Here is a 23,820-nt window from a genome sequence, read left to right as displayed (position 1 = left end):
CAGAGACAAATAAAGACAAAGATGAAATTGAACTAGAAACTTATTCAAAGCAATCCTGTCAGGTACTGCACATACTGGAGATCTGAATATCAATGTGGTCAACTTTAAAGGTTATCTCTTGGGTGACATCATGTCAGCTTCATATGATTATCTTGCAGGGCTGCTAAAATGAAAGCAGATGGAAATTATTTTGAATCATTTCACATATTTTCTGGTGGCTGACTGGATATTACATAAATGAGCTATATGCGTGGTTATATTTTGCACAGATATACATTAAATTTAGGTAAGTACAGTAAGAGATATTGATACTGGAACGTCTTTTTTCTTTTTATAGCTTTAGGGAAGAAATCAAAATAGCACTAAAATAGCTCTCTGATGGGATATATTGTCTACAGATATTGACAGATTGACACACAGACAAGTGCAAACTAAGGACAAAATCTTGAACAGCCATACTCTAAGAAAGCTATAGGCAGAATTTAACCCTATATTTGGGGGTTTTGTTCTATATATACATACGTAGGCCCTGATCCTGAAAGTTGCTCCTCCACTCACGTACAGCCTCAATGTCTTTCAAAAATTCATCCCTACAGTGAAGAACTGTTTAGTTTGCATTTTATTTGCTTAAAATGTCTATTGGTGCCCATTCCCATGCACTCAGGTGACTTAGCTTAATAATTTAAAAACTGAAAGAGTACACATTTTTCAACATAAAAGGCCAAGCTATGGATCCCAAATGACTGTTCCCTCAAATACAATAAAATTATACTCACAACATTGCATAGTTCCTGCCACCAGCATTTTGAAACCACCATAAAAGAGAGCAAATTTGTCAAGTACATTTTCTTGAGTCATCATACCCATAACTCCTTTAACACTAATGGGAATTGTCAAACATTGAGAGGGAAATAGAAAATCCCTTTGTGTATCAGGCATTGCATTGTTGCTTATTTCTTTACTAATTAAGGCCCTGCTCATGGAAAGCTGTAATTGCTCTCAGCTCCCATTGAGGTCACCGTGCCAACTCTCTTGCTCTGAAAGACAGGTTGGCTGGCTGTTTTGTATAATGTCCACTTTCCTTATTTTGCAAAATAGTCAGAAATCCTTCCTTTCTTATTTAAGGAAACCACAAACATACATTACATGTGACTGCTTCTGATTAATTTACACAGTAAGCAGTTACATAAACTAGGTAGTGAATGAATCTATTATACTAAACAGACAATTTCTTAAAATTAGGTGCTACCTTAATATATATTTATAAACAAATATACTACCATCCCCACAGCGACTGGAAGACAGAAAGGAGAGTCTTCTGGACCTTGCAAATTTAGAGCAGTTTTTTTGTTTGCTTTTTAAAAACCAAACTCATGCTTACATGCCAGATGGGCTTGATTTATTTTATTTATTTGTTGAGGTCATCTCTTATGGTCTCGGGGAATTTTTATTTAGCCAGCAACAAAGTCAAAGACACTACCTCGGGCAATAAATGGGTAAGCAGCAACCATCTGACAAAGAAGCTGCTAAACCATTTGGAGGAAATCATCCCAGACAGGTTCAACGATGTGGTAAGAAGAAGACAGATTTTAGCTAATAGTGCTAATGCCTTTGCCAACCCACAAAGGCCAAATGTGTTAATGTTCTAGCTAAAACCTTTGTCAGGATGTACAAGAGCAGTGTCTTCACTTTGCAGTGGACTAAGAAAGGATGAATAGATCTATTCTGTATATATTTTGCTCTCATTAAAAAGGGATACTTTAAAACTCCAATTTTTCTTTACAAAGAAATCTGGCAGCATAAAAGTTTCACCTTTGCTTCAATCCTTTCTTTTGAGTCTTTCTTTCATTGGTTAAATTGGTGGAGAAAAAAAGAGAGAGTGAAAGAGAAAAGTGTCTGGTGTCTCTCCTTTCAGAAGAAGTTCTTAAATAATCACAAAGACAGTAACTGATGCAGTCAGAGGATTCTGTGAATAAAGAAAGTGACAAGCAAAACTAATTTGAGAAGAAAGCTAGTGAACATTCTCCCATGTAAAATCAACAAGCAAGTATTTCATTTCACAAGGACATTTGGAGAAATGTCAGGAATCGTGACACTGTACTTTTAGAAATATGAGTCTGACGATTATTTTTGATAAGATGTCTAAAATAATTGTCAAAATGCCTGAGTATGTTATTTAATAAAGTCATCCATCTTCAGTCTCTATAACAACTATCACAGAAGCCAAGCTTTTGGAGTGCAATAATAAATTGTTGTTATAACTAGAAATTAAAACAGAACAGTCCAGAAAAGAAAAACAGAGCAGTGCTTGAAATCTACAAAGAGGTCAAGTATTCTGAATATCTGACATATTGCCAAACTATAAGTGGCCAGCACTGTCTTAAAGTTACAGCTGGTTAAAAACAGAATTTCTATTCCACAGGGAATTCATTTAGATTTTTTCCAGACAAAAGTGTCATCAAAATCTACACATTCCCATGAAATATTTTGATTTTGAAAAATGTTTAATTATTTTTTTTTTACCAGCTCTACTTCAAGTACTCAATGTCAAGCACGCCAATCCTGAAGGCAATACTTCTGAGCATGACAGCATGAGCCAGATTTTCAGTGAGCCTCTGTAAATTGTGTCATGCAAACTTCGGGAGATCACGTTTTATCTCTGCCGCTCAGCTTACATTTGCAAATGTAAAAGCTTCATTTGCACAATCAGGAGAGTTACCAGTAATTATATATGCATTAGGTGACCATATGTTCAAAAGCAAAACTTTGACCCTCTTGTGGTGACACTTTTCAGAGTCACAAAACAGTCACATAAAAGGACAAAAAATACACTTTTTAAAAAAATGCTGGTGTCATGCCTGCTAAATTCTGACTCAGCACCAACATGTGCACTTCTGGTACAAAGCTTGACATAAACAACTACTTCTGTGATCATTAGCAAGACTCATTTTATGCTGCCATTCTTGCAAATAAACACTCTCAAACATAAATGAGCTTGGCAGGATTAGACTTTTATCAGCAAATATCAGTAAATGTCAATTTTACCATACACACACAACTGCTAAAAAAAAAATTCCATTGATAATGAAAAATGCTGCTTGAGACCCCATTAGAGTTTGATTTATGAATATTTCTTTGTGTATTTTGATGTATGATGTCGACAATTTGTGTTTTAACAGTTATGAAGGGTTATATTTTTTTATCTAAACATTTACGGTCATTCAATAATTGTTGTCTGGACCCCTCCCCATAATTTCCCATCACTGTGAACATTTAAATAGATACAATTTAAAATGCTTAAAAATAAACATTGATATTATCCATCAAAATTATTTAAAAAAATCAAATTCTGACAAGACTATACATAAATCATCATGGAAACCTACTAAATAGTTTATAAATGCCAAATGAATATTTTAAAACACTTTTTTCCCCCAAGTTTTAAACCATCTCTGCCTGGAAAATGTCCTCTAATATAAACAGTCCAAATTATGCTCTCAGTTATTCAAGCCCAACTCCAATTCATGTAAAAATTCTACTCTGAAGTTTTGTTTTTTATACACAAAGAGCAATTATTTACTGTTAATGTGAATAACGTTTTATTTTAGATCCAGAGAAAATAAAACAAGAATAAGCAAAAATAAATTTTCCCTGAGAGAGAACAGTGTCTCTGTCTCATAATATGCAGCACAAAATAGCAGCTTCCTCCAGCAGAGAGCAGATTTCTAGATATTTGAAGGCTCAGTACACAAAACATAAAAACACAACAAATACATAGCTATATACACCACAACTCCACTGACCATTGACTTTAGTGGCTATTACATCAGTGCAGAATTTGGCCCAGTACAACCTAAAAATGAGATCAGCTAAAAGCTTCACAAATGTTACACATCAAACAGCACACTGGTTTTAGGTCTATGCAGAGAGTAGGGGCTTCAACTCTTCCTCACTCCTGCTCAGTGACATATAATAACGACAACACCAGTGAGCTTCCAAATGCAAAATAAAATAGCATTAGTTAGCAAAGAGTCATTTGCTGCTTTCATTTCAGCCAAGCTGAAATAATGAACCTGGCAACATGTTAGCAAAACATGAGAAACATTTTAGGAAGCAAATAATTTAATTAGAGTGTTCTCTGAGGCAGTTTATATTGCATGACCCTTGACCTTTTATATTGCTGTACCTAAACTCAGCATAGTATTCACACTTCCTATTCCTGTCACAGAATCTCTCCATCTTGTACCATTTAATATAGTGTGCTCCAGGTGTTCTGTGGTGAATGAATAGTTATATTACTACCTGTCAGACACAATCACACTCTATTCATCATTTGCGGCTGGCTGCGTGAAGCCCTGCTTCCAGCAGGCTCCCTCTCTATTTCCTTGTTCAAATGTCTGCAGCGCTTTCAGCCCATCTGTCACGCCTGTCATTTAGAGGGAAAACAGTATCAGCGCTTTAAATATATGGAGTTCTCTATTGAAACAGTGCTGTGATAGAACTGTCAGCATTCTCAGTATCACAGACAGTAATTCATGACTGGTCAGAGCTCCATTTAGGTTGCTATTACTATGTTGACCCTGCAGGGTCATGCTGAGGGTTTTTTTTTCCTTTACAGTTACATCTATAAATAGTGCAATTAACCTTGCAAGAATTACGAAACGTTCTCAATCCCCACCCCACCCCCATTCACTTGCTCTATATGATTTTTAAAATAAAATAATAATAATAATAAATATCTTCAACGGGAGAGGGTGTTTGTTGAAATGTATACGTGGTGTCAGTGGAATATAAATAAATATTAGACTGGCCCTGGTTTTGCAGCCCATTCTCAGGTATAACTTCCATTGTCATCAACAGGAGTTGTGTCTCAGGTATGAGCTTCTGCATCCAATCCCATGGTCTCAAAAAATCTTTGAATAAATCATGTCTGTGTCATTAAAAACCTTGGTTGCTGGTATGACACAAAATAACATATGATGTTTTCTATCCAATTACAAAATTGACTTTGAAATAAAATGAATTATTGAAGTCATTACATAATACAGGGTATTTCTTAAGCCATGCAATTCCTGATCCTTTGCCAAAACATCCTACAATCCAAGAAAAATACAAAACAGAACAATTCTCTAGGGAACAGAGCCCCATCCCTATATCTGCTTTTGGAGTGAAGGACACAGTAGGAACTCTTTTTGGTCTCCAAATGTGAACTTCTGATCACAAATTAATTTTATTAGCAAAGACCAACCTCTCTGAGTAATTCGCAAGTCAGGTATTGGCAGATTTGTAAACGGCTCAAGGCAGTGAAATGTGCTGGTTTTTAAATTGTATAATTTGCATCTTTAGAAAATGTAATGACAAAAGATATGTACAAGAGGCAGCGTGGTCCAGTGAATTAGGCACTAGATTGAAATTCAGGCAGGGCCGCCCAGAGAGGGGGGCAAGTGGAGCAATTTACCCCAGGCCCCACAGGGGCCCCCATGAGAGTTTTTTGGGGCTCCTGGAGTGGGGTCCTTCACTCGCTCTGGGGGCCTTGGAAAACTCTCGTGGGGCCCGGGCCCCCGGAGCTTCTTCCACTCCGGGTCTTTGGTGGCAATTCGGCAGTGGGGGGGTCCTTCCGCTCTGGGACCCGCCGCCAAAGTGCCCTAAAGACCTGCAGCAGGGGGTCCTTCCGCCCTGGGACCTGCCACCAAAGTGCCGGGTCTTCGGCAGCAATTCGGCGGCCCCCAGGCCCCCTGAATCCTCTGGGCGGCCCTGAATTCAGGAGACTTGGTTCCTATTCCGCCACTGACATGCTTTGTGACCTTGTGCAGCTCGCTTCACCTTTCTATCTGTTTCCTCTCCCACCCTTTGTTTTTGTTTGTTTGTTTTTGTTTGTTTGTTTTTTTGTTTTTCTATTTATACTGTAACCTTTCTGGGGTAGGGACCAGGTAGTGTACTTACAGAAGATAGTGTCCCTTTAAATAGTTTTGAGCAGTCTAGTGGAATTTATTGTGTTTTCTGTTGTAGAAGCCACCTGAAATTAGCCCGAGCAGCAGTATGGATGTAGCTAGGAATGGCATATTGGTACATATTTAGTAAACATAGTTATTTGGAATCCAGCTGTGCCCATTTTGTTAAGTCAAGAGCAAAAGTTACAGTTGAATGTCTCTTACTGTATATTTGTACAGTGTCTAGTACAGTGCAGTCTTGCTCTCAGTATGCTTATTTGCTGTGGGATTGGTCACCTAATTCACATGGCAGAGTGTCTGTCCCTGAATGGACAATTCCCCAAACCCACAAAGAAATTTCAAGAAAACCAAGTGCACAGATTTCAGGGTTAATACAATGGAAATACTCATTCAGAAGCAGATTCATGACACACTCTCTACCCAAAGAGAGGTTGCATGTACCAAAATTAATTTGCATTCTTTTTTGTCCAAACGAATACATTTTCTGAAATATGATCCCTATTCTGGATTGTTACTGTTATAATTCCATGGGGAAGCCGAAATAGAGTTTTAATATTAGTGATATAACGGTCACATGGCTGCAAACACACAACACCAGTAATAGAATTTTCTGCCCATAGAGCAATTTCATTGACAGACAGAGAGAGAGAGAGAGAGAGTGTATGTGTGTGAGCATGAGAAGCAGAGAAAGAGATACAACACAAACAGCCTTTTATTGTTATTTTCTCTCAGTGCACCTTTTCTTGTCCTCTGAAGGCAAAATTATCTGCTTATTACAGATACAGAATGAATTTAATTAAGTAATTGCAGACAGTTTATGACTATTTTGGACTCTGAAAGAAAGGTAAAGCAATATAAATCATCCCCCTTCTTTTTACTAGTTTTCTTGAATGTCTCTTTTCTTGTCCACTCCACCATGAATGCAGATGTCATAGGCTATTACAGATACTGAATAAATATAATTAAGAAGTAATTTCATCTAGTTTCTCTTTTTTTTGAGACAGTCATAAAACAGAGAGCCACAGAACAGCCCCCTTTTTGTTGACCTTAGCAGTATTAATGAATTCCTCAGTTTCTGTCTGCCCTCAATCTGAAGGCAAAAAGCCTTCACTTATTATAGAGGCAGAATAAATGTAAGTCTCATCTCATTAACTGTCATATTACCAGGCTCTATGCCATACCATTCAAGTTTCACTGAGCATTCAGAATTGCTTAATTATGTACAGTAAAAACAGTCTGCTGAGACTTTCCCTTTCAGATTAATATAGTGGCACAAGGACAGAGGTCATCGTCATGACACACTCTTTCCTGGCACTGCATTAACACAAAATGACAGAGGCCTTTTGTTGGTAATAAAAATAAATTAAAGAGCATTTGAAAAATAAGATGTTTACATCCAGTGATAAGAGCCACTTTTGATTCTGCAGACTAACAATTGATTCTTCCCCTCCCTTCCTCCCTCCTTCTGCGTTGGTGTTAAACCACACGGTACATTCCTTATAAATTATACCACCCTATGTTAATTATAGTGTGCTGACACTGCTTGTCATTACTAAGCCTACTACATGCTTTGTGTGCTCAGATTTAATAGCTGTTTGTTCTGCAGAATGTGGCAGAGCTGTACAAGTGACTGAGACTGGTCATTGCTCACGTCCCTTTCTTTATGCTTTCACATTTTGTTCTATTTTTAAAACAAACACGCAGAAAAATCCCAGTTGTGTGGTTTACAGTCTGGAAATGTCATTGTATTCATTCAGTCAAAACAGACTATGCCTTACTGAGAATGCACTGGAAGCCTATGACAGATTATTTTTTAAAACCCTCTATAATTCTTCACCCACCTACTGTATAAAGATTTTAGGTATGAAATGCACACACAATATATATAACACAGACATGTGCATATAGCTGCATGTCCATTTATTATATACATAATTTGTTTATTTCTGCTTCCCATTGAAAAATTCTGAATCAGCATTCCTTCTAAGATGAAAAGCTTCGTCTATTACTCTATACATTTCCAGAGCAATAACTTGCCAGGGAGGAAGGCTGCTGGTAAGGTTAATCAGTTAGCCAGTATGTTACATTGTGGAGAACTAAATCATAGGGACTATTCCTCTTCAGCCAGTAATTTTGTACTTCATTTCTTTCTTCAAAAACTAGAAAAGACAGTTACCTTTTCTGTACCTGGTGTTCTTCGAGATGTGGTGCTCATGTCTATTCCACAGTAGGTGTGCGTGCTTGCCACGTGCACCGGTGCCAGAAGTTTTTCTCCTAGCAGTACCCTTAGAGGGGAGCGCCCCCCGCAACTCCTGGAGTGGTCCCAAAACCAATCCCTGAGGAACTCCACTACTAACCTCCTTCCAGCCTGACAGTTCACCTTTCAGTATGACCCGTTGTAGTCTCCCCTTTAACCAGTTCCTTATCCACCTTTCAATTTTCATATTGATCCCCATCTTTTCCAATTTAACTAATAATTCCCCATGTGGAACCATGTCAAATGCCTTACTGAAATCGAGGTAAATTAGATCCACTGTGTTTCCTTTGTCTAAAAAATCTGTTACCTTCTCAAAGAAGAAGATCAGGTTGGTTTGGCACGATCTACCTTTTGTAAAACCATGTTGTATTTTGTCCCAATTACCATTAACCTCAATGTCCTTAACTACTTTCTCCTTCAAAATTTTTTCAAAGATCTTGCATACTACAGACGTCAAACTAACAGACCTGTAATTACCCGGATCACTTTTTTTTTCCTTCTTAAAAATAGGAACTATGTTAGCAATTCTCCAGTCATACGGTACAATCCCCAAATTTACTGATTCATTAAAAATTCTTGCTAATGGGCTTGCAATTTCATGTGTCAGTTCCTTTAATATTCTTGGATGAAGATTATCTGGGCCCCCCCGATTTAGTCCCATTAAGCTGTTCGAGTTTGGCTTCTACCTCGGATGTGGTAATATCTACCTCCATATCCTCATTCCCATTTGTCATCCTTCCATTATCCCTAAGCTCCTCATTAGCCTCATTAAAGACTGAGGCTAAGTATTTGTTTAGATATTGGGCCATGCCTAAGATTATCCTTAACCTCCACTCCATCCTCAGTGTTCAGCGGTCCACTTCTTCTTTCTTTGTTTTCTTCTTATTTATATGGCTATAGAACCTTTTACTATTGGTTTTAATTCCCTTTGCAAGGTCCAACTCTGCATGGCCTTTCTCACTGTATCCCTACATGTTCTGACCTCAATAAGGTAGCTTTCCTTGCTAATCCCTCCCATCTTCCACTCCTTGTGGGCTTTCTGCTTTTTCTTAATCACCTGTCTGAGATGCTTGCTTATCCAGCTTGGTCTACAACTCTTGCCTATGAATTTGGTTGGCTCGAGGTAGAAAGCCAGAGCTCGCCTCACATCAAGCATGTGGAGGCATCATTCCTTATTAGTCATGTGAGGTTTGGGGCAAAGGACTGGTAGAAAAATGTCCTGACCCTTGTGGTAGGTGGAGACCACCTTCGGGAGGAATGCGGGGTGTGGGCAGAGCTGGACCTTGTCCTTATGAAACACAGTATACAGAGGTCAAGGCCTTGAGCTCTGACACCCGCCTGACCGGCCGACGTGATAGCAACCAGGAAGGCCACCTTCCATGAGAGGTGAGACCAGGAACATGTGGCCAGCGGCTCAAACGGGGGCCCCTTAAGCCGAGCCAGCACCAGATTCAGGTCTCACTGTGGGACCAGGGGCTTAGAATATGGGTAAAGCCAGTCCAAACCCTTAAGGAACCAGCTGGTCATAGCATGAGAGAACACCATGTGTCCTTGCACTGGGGGATGGAAAGCCAATATGGCTGCCAGATGCACCCTGACCGACGAGGGCACCAGGCCCTGGCTCTCAGGTGGAGTTGGTAATCGAGGATAAGATGGATTGGGGCAGCCATTGTGGATACACCTTGATCCGTCACCCACCTAGCAAAACGAGACCACTTCGCCATGTAGGCGCGGCAAGTGGAGGGCTGCCTACTCTCAAGGAGGACGCACTGAACCAGAGCTGAGTATGTCCTCTCCTCGCCACCTACCCAATGAGCAACCATGCTGTGAGGTGAAGAGCTGCCAAGTTAGGGTGAAGGAGACAGCCCCGGTCCTGAGAGAGCATGTCCCAGCAGAGTGGCAACGGCCATGGCGTAGCCACCACTAGGCCCAAGAGGGTCCCATACCAATGCTGCCTGGTCCATGCTGGGGCAATGAGGAGGACCCTGGCCTTGTCTGTCTTTATTTTCTATAGGACTCTGCTGATCAGCAGGAATGGGAGGAAAGCGTAAAGGAGTTGGCCAGACCAGGGCAGGATAATGGCATCGGCGATACCGCCCCTCTCCAGACCCCTCCGGAGCAGAACCGGGGGCATCGTCAGTTCTGTTGGGTCTCGAATAGGTCCACCTGAGGAGTTCCCCACCTCCGGAAAAGCTGGAGGGCCACTTCCGGGTGTAGGGACTACTCATGTTGAGAGGAAAAGTCTCTGCTCAAGTGATCCACCCACACGTTCTGGGTGCCCGGTAAGTGAAAGGCTTTTAGGTGGATGTCGTGGGCTATACAGAAGTCCCACAGACTGAGGGCTTTGTGGCAGAGGGTGGAGGATCGGGCCCCGCCTTGCCTGTTGCTATAGAACATTGAGGCCGTGTTGTCCATTGGAACCCTGACTACCTTGCCCTTCAAGTGTGAGCGGAAGGCCGTACATGCCAGCCGCACCGCCCTGAGTTCCTTGATGTTTATGTGAAGGGTCAGGTCTTGCGGTGACCACAGGCCTTGGGTCTGAAAATTCCCCACATAGGCTCTCCAGCCCAGGTCCGATGAATTGGATACCAGCTTCACGGACGGGGCCCTGTCCCTGAATGGGACCCCTCGGAGCATGTTGTTCGGTGTGGACCACCACGATGGGGAGGCGGTCACCAAGTCTGACACAGTGAGGACCTTGTCCAACCTGTCTGTGGCTTGGGAGAACTGTGAGGCCAGACAGAGCTGGAGGGCCCTCATCCTGAGCCTGGAGGGGCAGACTACATACGGGCACACCGACATGTGACCTAGCAGCTGTAGGCAGGATCTGGCTGTCATCACTGGGAACCTTACGATCGAGTTGATGAGTCTTTCAGGGTCTTGTACCTGTCTTGGGGGGAGAGAGGTCCTGGCCGACATTGCATCCAGGAGCGCCCCGATAAACTCTATGCATTGGACCGGGACTAACATGGACTTGGTGTTATTTACCAGCAGGCCCGGGGCAGTGCATGTGGACACGAGGAGTGCCACAAGATCCCTCACCTATGACTGAGAGGTGCCCTTGACCAGCCAGTCGTCCAGATAGGGGAATATCTGGAGCCCCCGGTGCCTGAGGTAGACTGCTACTACCGACATGCACTTTGTAAAGACCCTGGGGGCAGTGGAGAGACCAAACGGGAGGACCGTGAATTGGTAGTGATTCTGTCCCAGCACAAAATGGAAGGAAGCGAATATGTCGATGTGGAAATACGCGTTCTATAGATTGAGGGCCGCATACCAGTCCCCAGGATCCAGGGGGGGATGATGGAGGCCAGGGAAACCATGCGAAACTTGAGTTTTACCAAGTACTGGTTCAGCCCTCACAGTTCCAGTATGGGTCTGAGCCCCCTTTTGGCCTTCGGAATAAGGAAATACCGGGAGTAATACCCCTTGCCCAGGAACTCCGTGGGCACCGCCTCTATCGCCCCTAATTCCAGCAGCCTCCCAACCTCCTGCTCGAGCAGAGCCTCATGTGATGGGTCCCCCAAGAGGGACGGGGATGGGGAGTGGTTGGGTGGGTAGGAGGTAAACTGGAGGTAAACCTCGGGAGATGGTGTTGAGGACCCAGCAGTCTGAGGTGAGCCGCGACCATTCCGGGAGGAACGCACACAACTGATTGGAAAAAGGAAGCTTTATTGGGGGTGGATCTCTGCTGAAAACTGGCAAGGTATCCCTGAGCATCCCGTCAAAACCACCTTTTACCTGCCTGCTTGCCCTTAGAGGACCCAGGCTGCGGGGCAGACCCGTATTGTCTTTGCAGGCATTTCTTATAGTCCCATTGCTTCTTATGGGTGGCCTCATATTTTGGGAGGGTGGCCTGGGCAGGAGCCTGCTGTGGCTTGAACTTGGGTTTTGCTGGAGCAGGGACATAGAGGCCCAAGGTCTGGAGGGTCGTGTGGGACTCTTTCATGCCGTGCAGCTTTGTGTCCGTTTCCTCCACAAACAGCACCTTCCCGTCAAAAGGGAGATCCCGCACTGACGACTGCACTTCGCTAGATAGCCCAGAGAGCAGAAGCCAGACTCCCATCTCATGGACATTGCCGAGGCCATGGACTGTGTGGCCGTGTCCGCTGCATCTGAAGCGGCCTGCAGGGATGCCCTTGCGGCAGCTGTCCCTTCCTCCATGAGCACCTTAAACTCCTTTCTATTGCACTGCCGGAGGGAGTCCTCGAACTTGGGGAGAGATGCCCAGAGATTAAACTCGTAGCGACCCAGAAGAGCCTGATGGTTTGCTACTCTCAACTGGAAGCTTGATGATGAATACATTTTTCTCCTGAAAGCATCCAGACTCTGAGAGTCTTTGTTCTTTGGGGTCGGGGCTGGCTGCCCCTGTTGCTCCCTGTGGTTGACCGACTTGACCAAAAAGGAGTTGGGTGCTGGGTGGGTATGCAAATACTTGTGCCCCTTAGTGAGTACAAAGTACTTGTACTCTGCCTTCTTAGAGATGGGCGCCAACAAGGCTGATGTTTGCCACAGGGCACATGAAATTTTCGCCACCCCTTCATGGAGCGGCAAGGCCACCCTGCCAGGTGCGGAGAGGGACACAACATTGAACAGGGAGTCTGAGGGCTCCTCCATTTCCTCTGCCTGGAGATGGAGGTTTGCTGCCACCATTTTTAATAATCCTTGATGGGCCCGGTAGTCCTCCTGTGGGACAGAGGGGGGCGGGGCCGCAATGAGCTCCTCCAGATGGAGAGAGGAGGCCGGTGTGGTGCTTTGGGTGTCGGCCAGCACCAGAGGATCCACCACCTGGTCGGACTCTGGGCACGGACCCGAGGAAGCGGGTCCCGTCGACTCTTTCCTCAGTGGTCTAGGGATGAAGGACGATGGTGCTTCGACGCCCCAGCCACCGAGCGAGCCCCCATTTGCGACTTTGAGCAGGATCCCAAGCGGGAAGGGCATCAACGGTCATGCTGTGACTGACTGCGGTACCGCCTTCGAGACGAGGATCACTGGCGACATCCACCACAGTCCCATCTGTGCTCGCTCGCCATTTCAACAGTATCACAGTGTAGGTTGCCATGATAATAAAAACATAAAGTTAATAGTATTGAATGAGCCAATTTCAGGCAAGTCCAATATGGGCAAGTGAATACGAGAGGGGATTAACAGTATGGCAACATGCCCTTTCATCTATAAGTTCCTAGTTTGAATTCATTCAGTAATTAGAGGTCAGGGGAGTTCTGTCTAAATGGGAAAGTTCATTTCAATTATGAAATTAAATAAAAATCCAGCACAGAAACCTTTGGTTGACGTATGGAATACAGAAAGGAAGAAAAAGGGTTAAACCAGTAAGAGTGTACCACTAGCTTCTGTTGCAATTGCATTACAAATTGGTAGGCTGGAGTCTTGGATCCATTTTTCTTATTTGAGACAGACACTAGAGCACGGTAGAAAATAGTATTCCTGCCCCACAAAATTTTTTTCATATATCAAAAAATGTTCCCATCTTGAATTGTGATGAAAAGTTGAAATCTCAACAAAATTTTACAAAAAAAAATTGGTTCCGATAAAAGTATTTCATACTGATAATTTTAAAATGTTTCAATTTCAGCCATTTTTAATTAAATATTTTAAAAAATATCATTCACTTATGTTTTGAAACAAAAAGTCATTTCAAACCAGAAAACCAGAATTTTTCATTGAGAAAATTTCAAAAAAAGACAATTCCAAAATTTATTTCAAAAAAAATTTAAATAAATTTTTTTGACAAAACTGACCCCTTCCTGCAAAAAGATTTGGTTTAAAATAAACAGCATTTTCTGACAAAAATAATTTTGTCAAAAAATTTCCAACCATCTGTAACACAGCCAAACACACTGTTCTCTCTTTAACAACACTTAAAGAAAGTCAACTCAGTAACAGAACATTTAAAACTTCAGACAGGATTTTCTTTAGCAAATTTAGGGTTTATTCAATTGTAAACCCTGATTACCATAGTGAAATACAAATGGTTGATACTTTCCATTATTTGCAAAGCAATCTTAAAACAGTTCTGACAGCATAACTCCAAGTTAGATCATCATTTTCAAGATGTCTATAACCTTCTGACCTTCAAATTATCAGTGTAGAGAAACCTTTATGTCAAGGCTTTTGAAACACTGCTGAAGGACAATTTCTGAGCCAAATAGTGAAAATTATTGCCATAGTGTCTATATGCAAGAACCTACCTCAATTAGACAATTACCTAGGTGTCTATGGTTTAGTGATGCTAGTTAGGAGAAAGAATTGCCCCTCATTTTTCAGGAATGCTGTTCCAGGATTTTTAAATAAAAATCTAAGTAATTACAGCAGTGAACAAATGTGAATTGATCTTACTATACAAAAGTTCACCCCACTCCCACTGGAAAGCCTTTTGGCTATGCAATGAAGTGTTGCATCGATGTGAGTATTAGCCCATTTTCCAGGGATGGAAAGTGCAACTGTTACGCTGACAGTCAATCAGCATGTCTAATCTTTCATATTTATGAAGGCCAGATGATCAGATTATAGTGGCAGTCACTCTTCAGTTCCCCCTCTGTACTAATTTCCCCTTTGTCATTCAGGTTCACCAGCACAGCGATTTGATAACAGATGATTTCTGCAGACCCTGATGTTCTGCATAAAGGACTCCTAAATACCATGACTGGAGTAAACTTTATATTTTAACTGTTAAAACCAAATTGTTTGATTGGCCAGACAAAGGAAGATAGCAAAATAACTGGGTTATCGTTCTGCAGTGAACACCATCTAGTCATTGTTAAAAGTAAATGGTGAAGTTTCAGTAAAAATATTGAAAGAGATAGCTACAATATGAGTAAATGCTTACACAGTCACATTTCAGGAAAGAGAGTTTATAATTTTGGGGGGAATAATTGATCTTTCCAATAGTTTAAGATAATTAATATGTATTTTTCATATGCATATTTGCATGTTAAAAAGAGCACTGTAGGTTCCAAAATCAACTTTTAGTTATACTCAGGCTCAATTACTGTACCAATCAGTAACCACAGCCCAAGCCTGAGTAATTCTGGTTTGATCCAATTTTGAGAGGTTGTCTCTCTCTTTGTTTCCTTTCCATTAACTTTGTACTTACTTATTCATTAGAGATCTTTGGAACTCTTTTCCTAGCCATTATATTGAGCCTGTCAATAACTGCAGTGCTGACCTCTGTATAGTTTTTACATTAATATAGCCTACTTTGAGTGGGCTTTTAAACACCAAGGCGCCAATCTTATACACACTCATGTGAGTAACTTTATGCACACAACTAGCCTTAGTAAACCTACTCATGTGTATTTGCAGAGTTGAAATGTTTAAAAAGGCAACTGTGAGCATAATTTATATCAAATACACTTGACCTTGTGGCAAATATAAATACAACATTATTCAACCTGTAAGAGAATGCAACAAGGATGGAATGTGTGATAAAAATGATTTAAGCTATCTGTCCTGCTCATTATGTCAATTTCCATAGGCAGTAATATGAAAATCTCCAGAGGTGGGGGGAATACATCTGACCAAGTATGATGACAAGAGGCATTACATGTCATACAAAGCCTTAGAAAGTAACTAATCTTAGCTTTGTGACCAACCCAGCTCTTTAGAAGTAAATAGCTGGCCAGGACACTTACTCAAGGGAAGAGAGACAACACTCATCATGGTAGTTGACTTTTTTCTTCTTATGGGACTGGGACCCAGAAAGTTGTGAGGAAAGAGAAGCTACTTGTGATCTCTTGCATACTCCACGATGATTCAGCATATTTGTGCGCTGATTGAAGAGATCCAAGAACATACAACCACTGGCAGAAACATTTTCAATAAGAATTTAATGTATTATACTTACTCCTTGATGCAGCCACAGATGGCAAATAAACACATGACATTATTGTTCCTATTCCATATGGGGAGGTGTCACGAGATAACTTTGTAGGCAAAGATGCATTGTAGTGTGTAAGAAGGACCCTTTCAGAGATTGTAAACTTCTTGGCCTCATCAAAAGCCTTGACATACTGGGTGGGACCAACATAATTTCTGTCCATTGTGTAACAGTTCATTTAGAGAATGTAACACTCTCTATATTAGGCAAGAACACATCTTGTGGCAGGGCTGCAGTACAGATAGCTTCAACATTGTCTTGTGATTTATACAAATCATCTTCATCAATGGTATGGCCACAGAAAGTTTAACTTTTGAAAAAAATCACATTTTTCCTTGTTTGCTCCAAACAAAGCCTTGCAAAGTTTGCTCACAGAGCTGTGCGGAGATTCTAGGTGTCATTCATCATTAGCTCCCATGGCCACTGTATCAGCCAAGTAACACCAAGTGCCAGGAGTACTCTAATATCCAGTCCAAGGGTCACTGCCAAATTGCAGTGTGGATGCTAGTCCACTAGCCTGTTATATTGTAATAAGCCCTTGTGTTTGTTAATCATGGGGTATTTTTTGTCATTTTCTTCGGTCTTCATTTGTAGATTGGCTTGGGCAGGATTGATCTCAGAGAAATACTTATCACCAGCTAATGAGGCAAATATATCCTCTACGTAATGGATACCTATCTGAATGCAATACTGGGTTAATGATAACCTTGACATCACCACAAACATGGACAGCCCCACTCTTTGTCATTGGGGGGGGGAGGAGAGAGAGAGACTCTATAGCCTGGTGGTTAGGGCACCCACCTAGGAGGTGGAAGACCCAGGGCCTGGTCCCCCTGCTCTAATGACTATTTATTTATACACAATGGAACAGCTTCAACAGGAGACACTGAGGGAGTCTTACATCAGACTATCCAATAGCTCAATGGTTAGAGAACTCCTCTGAGAGGCAGTAGACCCCTGTTCAAACCACTTCTCCCCAGCAGACAGAGGGGAGAATTGAACCCAGTCTTCCATATCCCAGTTGAGTGTTCTAACCACTGGGCTAAAAGTTATAATCTGGGCAGTGGCATCACCATGTCCTCCAGCTGTTTTGTCTGGAGGGATGCAGATACTCAGCTCATTCTCACAAGAAATGACTTAGGCGCCTAAGCCGCCTGACACCAGGAGAGAGGTTCCCAGTTGTGGATCTCTAGGAAAAATAGACATCTTCCTACAGTCCTGACTTAAGCACCTAACTCCCAGATAGGGACAGAGCTTAGGACACACCCCTCTCATTGGCATGTCCCACGGGTTACCTTATGTTTATGGAGGATAGGTCCATCAATGGCTATTAGCCAAGGTCATTACTAATGCAACTCCAGGCTCTGGATATCCCTAAATCTCCGACTGCCAGAATCTGGGACTGGACAACAGGGAATGGACCACTTGAAATTGCCCTGTTCTGATTATTGTCTCTGAAGAATCGGTCACCAGCTACTGTCAAAAACAGGACACTGGGCTAGATGGACCATTGGTCTCACTCAGTATAGCCATTCTTATGTTCCTTTAGTTTCACTAGGCCTCCACTGTCACTCTATTTTACTGTATTCTTGGATTAGAATCCCATCCTCATCACCAATTGAGTCTTTTGCTCTTTATAGAGCACGCTTAGTATGAAGGAACCACACAGGCACAGTGCGGTCCAAATAACCATGTTTACTAACTGAATCTGACATGAAAGGCTTAGCTATTTACTACTGCTCTGACAAGGTTCCGGTAGCTTCTGCCACTAGAGGGCTCACAAACTATTGAAAGAAACACTACCCAATTCCTATATGCTATCTCCTAAGAAATGGCTGAACTGTTTTAAACTTTAAGGCGAGAAAAAAAATACAACTTCAGACAGGGACAAAGCCCAGAAGGATAGGGTGGAGAGAAAACAATCAGCCAAAGAGGTGAAATTTTTTTAAACAGGTATAAACAGCTGGAAGTTGGGGGTTGAAATGGAAACACTAGGCAATCATAACATTTGGGATGGTTGCTCTTCTTATAACAACTAATTTCAGCTCTAGCTGTCAGCTCAGTGCCATCTTAAAAATTGCTGTGTGACAAGACTATGCAAGCGTCCCCAATTTGCCCAATTGTTTTGAGAGAACTTTACCTCAGTGCTCACTTTATATTTATTTTTATTACAAATATTTGCACTGTAAAAAAACAATAGTATTTTTCAATTCACCTAATACAAATACTGTAGTGCAATCTTTTTATCATGAAAGTTGAACTTACAAATGTAGAATTATGTACAAAAAAATAACTGCATTCAAAAATAAAACAATGTAAAACTTTAGAGCCTACAAGTCCACGCAATCCTACTTTAGCCAATTGCTCAGACAAACAAGTCTGGGTAAAATTCAGGGCCGCCCAGAGGATTCAGGGGGCCTGGGGTCTTCGGCGGGGTGGGGCCCCCGCTTCGGCGGTAATTCGGCAGCAGGGGGTCCTTCTGCTCCAGGACCCACCGCCGAAGTACCCTGAAGATCCGCGGCAGGGGCCCCCCGCCGCCGAATTGCCGCCGAAGTGGGACCTGCCGCCGAAGGGCCGGGTCTTCGGCAGTATTTCGGTGGCGGAGGGTCCTTCTGCCCCGGGGTGGAAGGACCCCCGCCGTCGAAGACCCAGAGCGGAAGAAGCTCCAGGGGCCCGGGCCCTGCGAGAGTTTTCTGGGGGCCCCGAAGCGATTGAAGGATCCCGCTCCAGGGCCCCGAAAAACTCTTGTGGGGGCCTGGGGCAAATTGCCCCATTTGCCCCCCCACTCTGGGCGGCCCTGGTAAAATTTGCAGGAGATAATGCTGCCTGTTTCTTGTTTACAGTGTCACCTAAAAGTCAGAACAGGCATTCACATGCCACTTTTGTATTCAGCGTTGCAAGGTATTTACATGTCAGATATGCCAAACATTCGTATGCCCCTTCCATGCTTCAGCCACTATTCCAGAGGACATGTTTTCATGCTGATGATGCTCGTTACAAAAATAATGCATTAATTACATTTGTGACTGAACTCCTTGGGGGAGAATTGTATGTCTCCTGTTCTGTTTTACCTGCATTCTGCCATATATTTCATGTCATAGCAGTCTCAGATGACGACCCAACACATATTCGTTTTAAGAACACTTTCACGGCAGATTTGACAAAATGCAAAGACGGTACCAATGTGAGATTTCTAAAAATAGCTACAGTACTCAAACCAAGGTTTAAGAATCTGAAATGCCATTCAAAATCTGAGCAGGATGAGGTCTGGAGCATGCTTTCAGAAGATTTAAAAGAGCAAGACTCAGATACGAAACTACAGAACCGGAACCACCAAAAAAAAAAAATCAACTTTCTGCTGGTGGCATTTGACTCAGACGATGAAAATGAACATGTGCCAGTCCTCTCTTCTTTGGATCATTATCAAGCAGAATCCGTCATCAGCATGGACACATGTCCCCTGGAATGGTGGTTGAAGCATGAATGGACATATGAATCTTTAGGGCATCTGGCACAAAAATATCTTGCAGCACTGGGTACAACAGTGCCATGTAAACACTTGTTCTCACTTTCAGGTGACATTGTAAACAAGAAGTGAGCAGCATTATCTCCTGAAAATCTAAACAAACTTGCTTGTATGTGCGATTGGCTGAACAAGAAGTAGGACTGAATGGACTTGCAGGCTCTAAAATTTTACATTGTTTCATTTTTGAATGTAGTTTCTTTCATACATAATTCTACATTTGTAAATTCAACTTTCATGATAAAGAGATTGTACTCCAGTACTTGTATTAACTGAATTAAAAAATACTATTTCTTTTGTTTTTTTACAATGCAAATACTTGTAATCAAATATAAAAATAAAGTGAGCACTGTACACTTTGTATTCTGTGTTGTAATTGAAATCAATATATTTGAAAATGTAGAAAATATCCAAAAATATTTAAATAAATGATACTATTCTATTATTGTTTAATAGAGTGATTAATCATGATTAATTTTTTTAATCGCTTGACAGCCCTAAATGAAATACATATAGAAAGCTGATTAAGTTCATCCATTGTTGGAAACAAACACTCTAGGAGATTTTATGATGGACAGTATTCCTTTTTTATTGCAGTTCAGCATGCTAATAATGCACCATGTCACTACACCATTATGTATGTGCTTTTGAGGGCTGCTGAATTTTCCTGTACATTACAATTTCAGAAATGCCTGATTTACATAACTTGTTAAAATATATGCATTCACATTTTCTGAATAAAGCCGTTAAAATGACTCATTTATCTGTGTTGTAGCCTGGGTATAGGGTATGTTGTGAATATTAAACACTAGTTAACTTGTAAGGAGGTATGGAATATAAACAGATTAGGAACATTGGTAAAGGTAGGTAACTCAATCTGTCCTCCTCCCTCCCTCAAGCAACAAGTCTTATTTAAATGAATGCCATCATTCTTTTTTTTAAATGTGTATTGGGTTGAGAAAGTAAGCTACTCAACTCGCTGGAAGGGAGCAAGAATTCCTTTTGCCCACATCTGCTCATCACGTTCAACCCATCTCTGGTTATTAATGTTGTTATTAAATGTATTCCTGTCCAGTTGAGTTTACTAATGTTTCCAGTATGTGAACCTATTCTTTCCCCTACGTTAAACAAATTTAATGATTTGTATCCATAGCAAATGCTGAGTTGATGAACAAATGGATAATAAAGATGCTATTATTCCTTTGTGTTCAGCTATTCCATTTAAGATTCTTGTCATGCTCTGGGCATTCTAGCTGTCTGATACTGTTCCTTTATTTCCAATTGCAAAGCTTTCTCTACTGTCCAGAGCATTTGGTACACTGCTTAGCACCAAGCAAAATCTGCTTGCAATGTAAGAACATGTGGAGAAATTATGTGTTTTTGTCACACCCTATTAAATGGTATTCAAAACACAATGCCCCAGAAACTAAATTGATTGTAGGTTTTATAACCCTTTTCAGGCTAATGGAAACAATTTAGTACCATGAACGAAAACATAGCTAGTGCAGCTGTGGGAATCTTAAATTGCTCGGCTCAGCAGTTCTGTTCCAGCTTAAGTAGGATAAAGTAGTTAAAGTTCAGTTGGATTCCATTCTTCTAGATCTTTGACAGATCATTTCAGATTAATGTCTTCTAAGTTTTCAGCATTCCCCATAAAAGATTGTTTCTGTGGAATTCCTGATGTGTGCTTTTAACTTTTTTGCAGACCAGGAATTGGGGATGGGTAGTAAGAGATGTCAGCTGGTATTTAAAACATTTTAACTTGTCTTCCTCTGTTCAGTTTATTATTATTATTCATGCACCAGAAAAGAAAACTCTGTTTTCGTAACATTAAGAGTCTGGCTCCAAGCCACAAAAGCCAGGAAATGCAGAGACAAGACTGAAATTCTGTCCTTAAGTCCCCCCTTCATGCTTTGATATTGCAATTGACCTGGTATGTAAGATCACGCCACTATTCTAAGGACCCTGACCCCAATAGCTGATCACATGAGCTATTAGAGACACACAGAGTTTCACTATTACTCATTCACATTTCGATATTTAAAATTAAATGCCATGATTAAAATCTTATCAAGGAAGAAGGAAACATGAATGTAATTAGTTTGATTAAGAACTCCAACTCTAAGCTACACTTCTCAAAACAAATTCTGTATCTAGCCACATATGAGAAGAAATCATTCATATGGCCATTAGCTGCACTGTACTACCAGAAAAACATCTGTGAACATTATTTGAAAAACTGATCACTAAATGAGCCCTTAGCTAAAGGAGTATTTGGATTGACTTTAGGAAAGCAGGATGCCGTATAACACAAATGCTTACAGATGCAAAACACTGATTGGGGGGAAAAAATGTTCAGGAGGAATAGTAGTAATAAAGCAAGCCTAGCATGAAAATGTACCCTTTCAAAAAGTAAGCCATTTATGAGACGCAGTAGTAAAAACTGCTTAATTCTCCTGTGCCTCTAGGGAGAAATCTAAGCCTTTTGAGAAGTGATGGAGAGAAAAATGAAGCCAATGGTGTGTTTGTCAGTGAGAGAATGCTGTGGAAACACAGTTAGTAATTTTACTATTCTTGCTTGCCAAGAGCTGACAGGTGTGCAGTTTCTTATTGTTCTGAAAGGCAGCCAGAAACCACAGTTTAATATGCATCTACTTCTTTACAGTAGGAGAGAAAACAGCTGTCTCTCTGGCTCATGATACAAGACAAAAATATTGAGACAGGCTCTTCTTTACAGTATGTTATTGTCATCTGATTGGCTTTGTTTGAGCTCCAAACAAAACATATAGCTGAGGATGAAAAGGGCTGAAACATAGCTCAGATAAGACCTGATCTTGCAACCTCTGCTCCCATAAATAGGTTCATTTATTTAAGAGGGACTACTCACTTGAATAAGGATTATTCACATGAGGAAGGTTGAAGGATTGAGTCCATAGTTTCAACAAAACAGATCTGAAGACTTCCTATAAACAAGCCAATTCAAACTTGAAAGTAAACAAAATCAGGAAAATACCAAGACCAGGTTATTTCAGATAAACATGCAGTAATTATTTACAAACACATTTAAAGAATGACTCCCATAAATCTTTCAGTTTTCATACTGCTGAGAGATGTTTGTGATTAATAAATCCTTTGAACACAAAAGGTTTCCTCACTCAAGAATGATGTGTGCTTTCCTGTAATATGTGGCAAAGAGATCATTTTAAATCCAAACTCCCTAGAGGAGTTTTAAAAAAATTCACAATGTACCAGATGCAATAGGCTGTAAGAAACATTAGGCTGTGTTATATTAAATTTCCTTTCTGCATGGAGTAGGCTACAGTATTAAAAGCTCATGATCACTGGCTGGCAGATTGTCATGGGATATGCAGAAAATGTCTGCAGTGTGTCCAAGCTTGTATGGCTTGATCATTTGATACATGTAAATTTAGGCAATATGGCTTGGAAAGTTTATATTTTCCAGGGGGAAGGGAGGGATTATTCATTCAAATAATAAAATGGAATGGAATTTTAGAAATGCTGATACTCTCCCCAAAGTACTGACATTTTACTAGTAAACTTCAAAAAGGCCTACACAGTATGACATAATAGTAAGACAATGATATATAAGACCCCTCAGGTTTACACTGGAGCATATTACAGCAATACAATCATAACATCAATGGAGATGGGACTGAGTTACCCACAAAAACAAAGCAATTTTGAGTTAAGAACAGAGCAGTCCTCCAACAGAGGGGCCTTAGCAGAGGGGCAATTTGGCTCACTTCAATGTCTCTAACTCTTGCAGCTCCTAAAACGTGTTAGCAGGAAAGTAACCATTTCAGCATAGGAGGATTTTCTTTTTAATTTAAATTTTAACCTAACCACGAAACATCAATTGGGGCTATCGTTTTCGAGGGACACAGAAGAAAAAAGGCAGCTAATGAAGACTGGAATAATGTCAGACAGAAAGAGGATTACTTTATACAATCTACTGTCCTGGAATAATTCGTTAAATCTCCGACAGTCCTAGGTAGACCCCAGACTGCTGTTTCTTGCCTTTGTGAAAGGGATACTAGTTACTCCCCTTCACAGAAGATTACTTACTGTCAGCCTGCAGCTAGACACCATTTAAGCTGCAATACTAGCATCTCAGCAAAGTGAGTGAAGAGCAGAGTAAGAGCACTATATTTACTTGCTTAACCCTCTTCTA

The 23,820-nt window shown here is 41.2% G+C and overlaps 1 long non-coding RNA gene across 1 annotated transcript in view; it reads left to right on the top strand.

Annotated features, from left to right (window-relative positions):
* Positions 1 to 12,602, top strand: part of LOC123373132 — a 35,056-nt gene extending 22,454 nt beyond the window's left edge. The window contains exons 2-4 of the long non-coding RNA XR_006580576.1: positions 10,223 to 10,490; positions 11,200 to 11,322; positions 12,194 to 12,602. This is a non-coding gene — a long non-coding RNA (uncharacterized LOC123373132). The remainder of the gene's footprint in view (positions 1 to 10,222; positions 10,491 to 11,199; positions 11,323 to 12,193) is intronic.
* Positions 12,603 to 23,820: the final 11,218 nt, after the last annotated feature.

Source organism: Mauremys mutica, chromosome 6, assembly GCF_020497125.1.
Source record: "Mauremys mutica isolate MM-2020 ecotype Southern chromosome 6, ASM2049712v1, whole genome shotgun sequence".
Classification (NCBI taxonomy): Eukaryota; Metazoa; Chordata; order Testudines; family Geoemydidae; genus Mauremys; species Mauremys mutica.
This window is presented reverse-complemented; position numbering and strand designations above follow the sequence as displayed.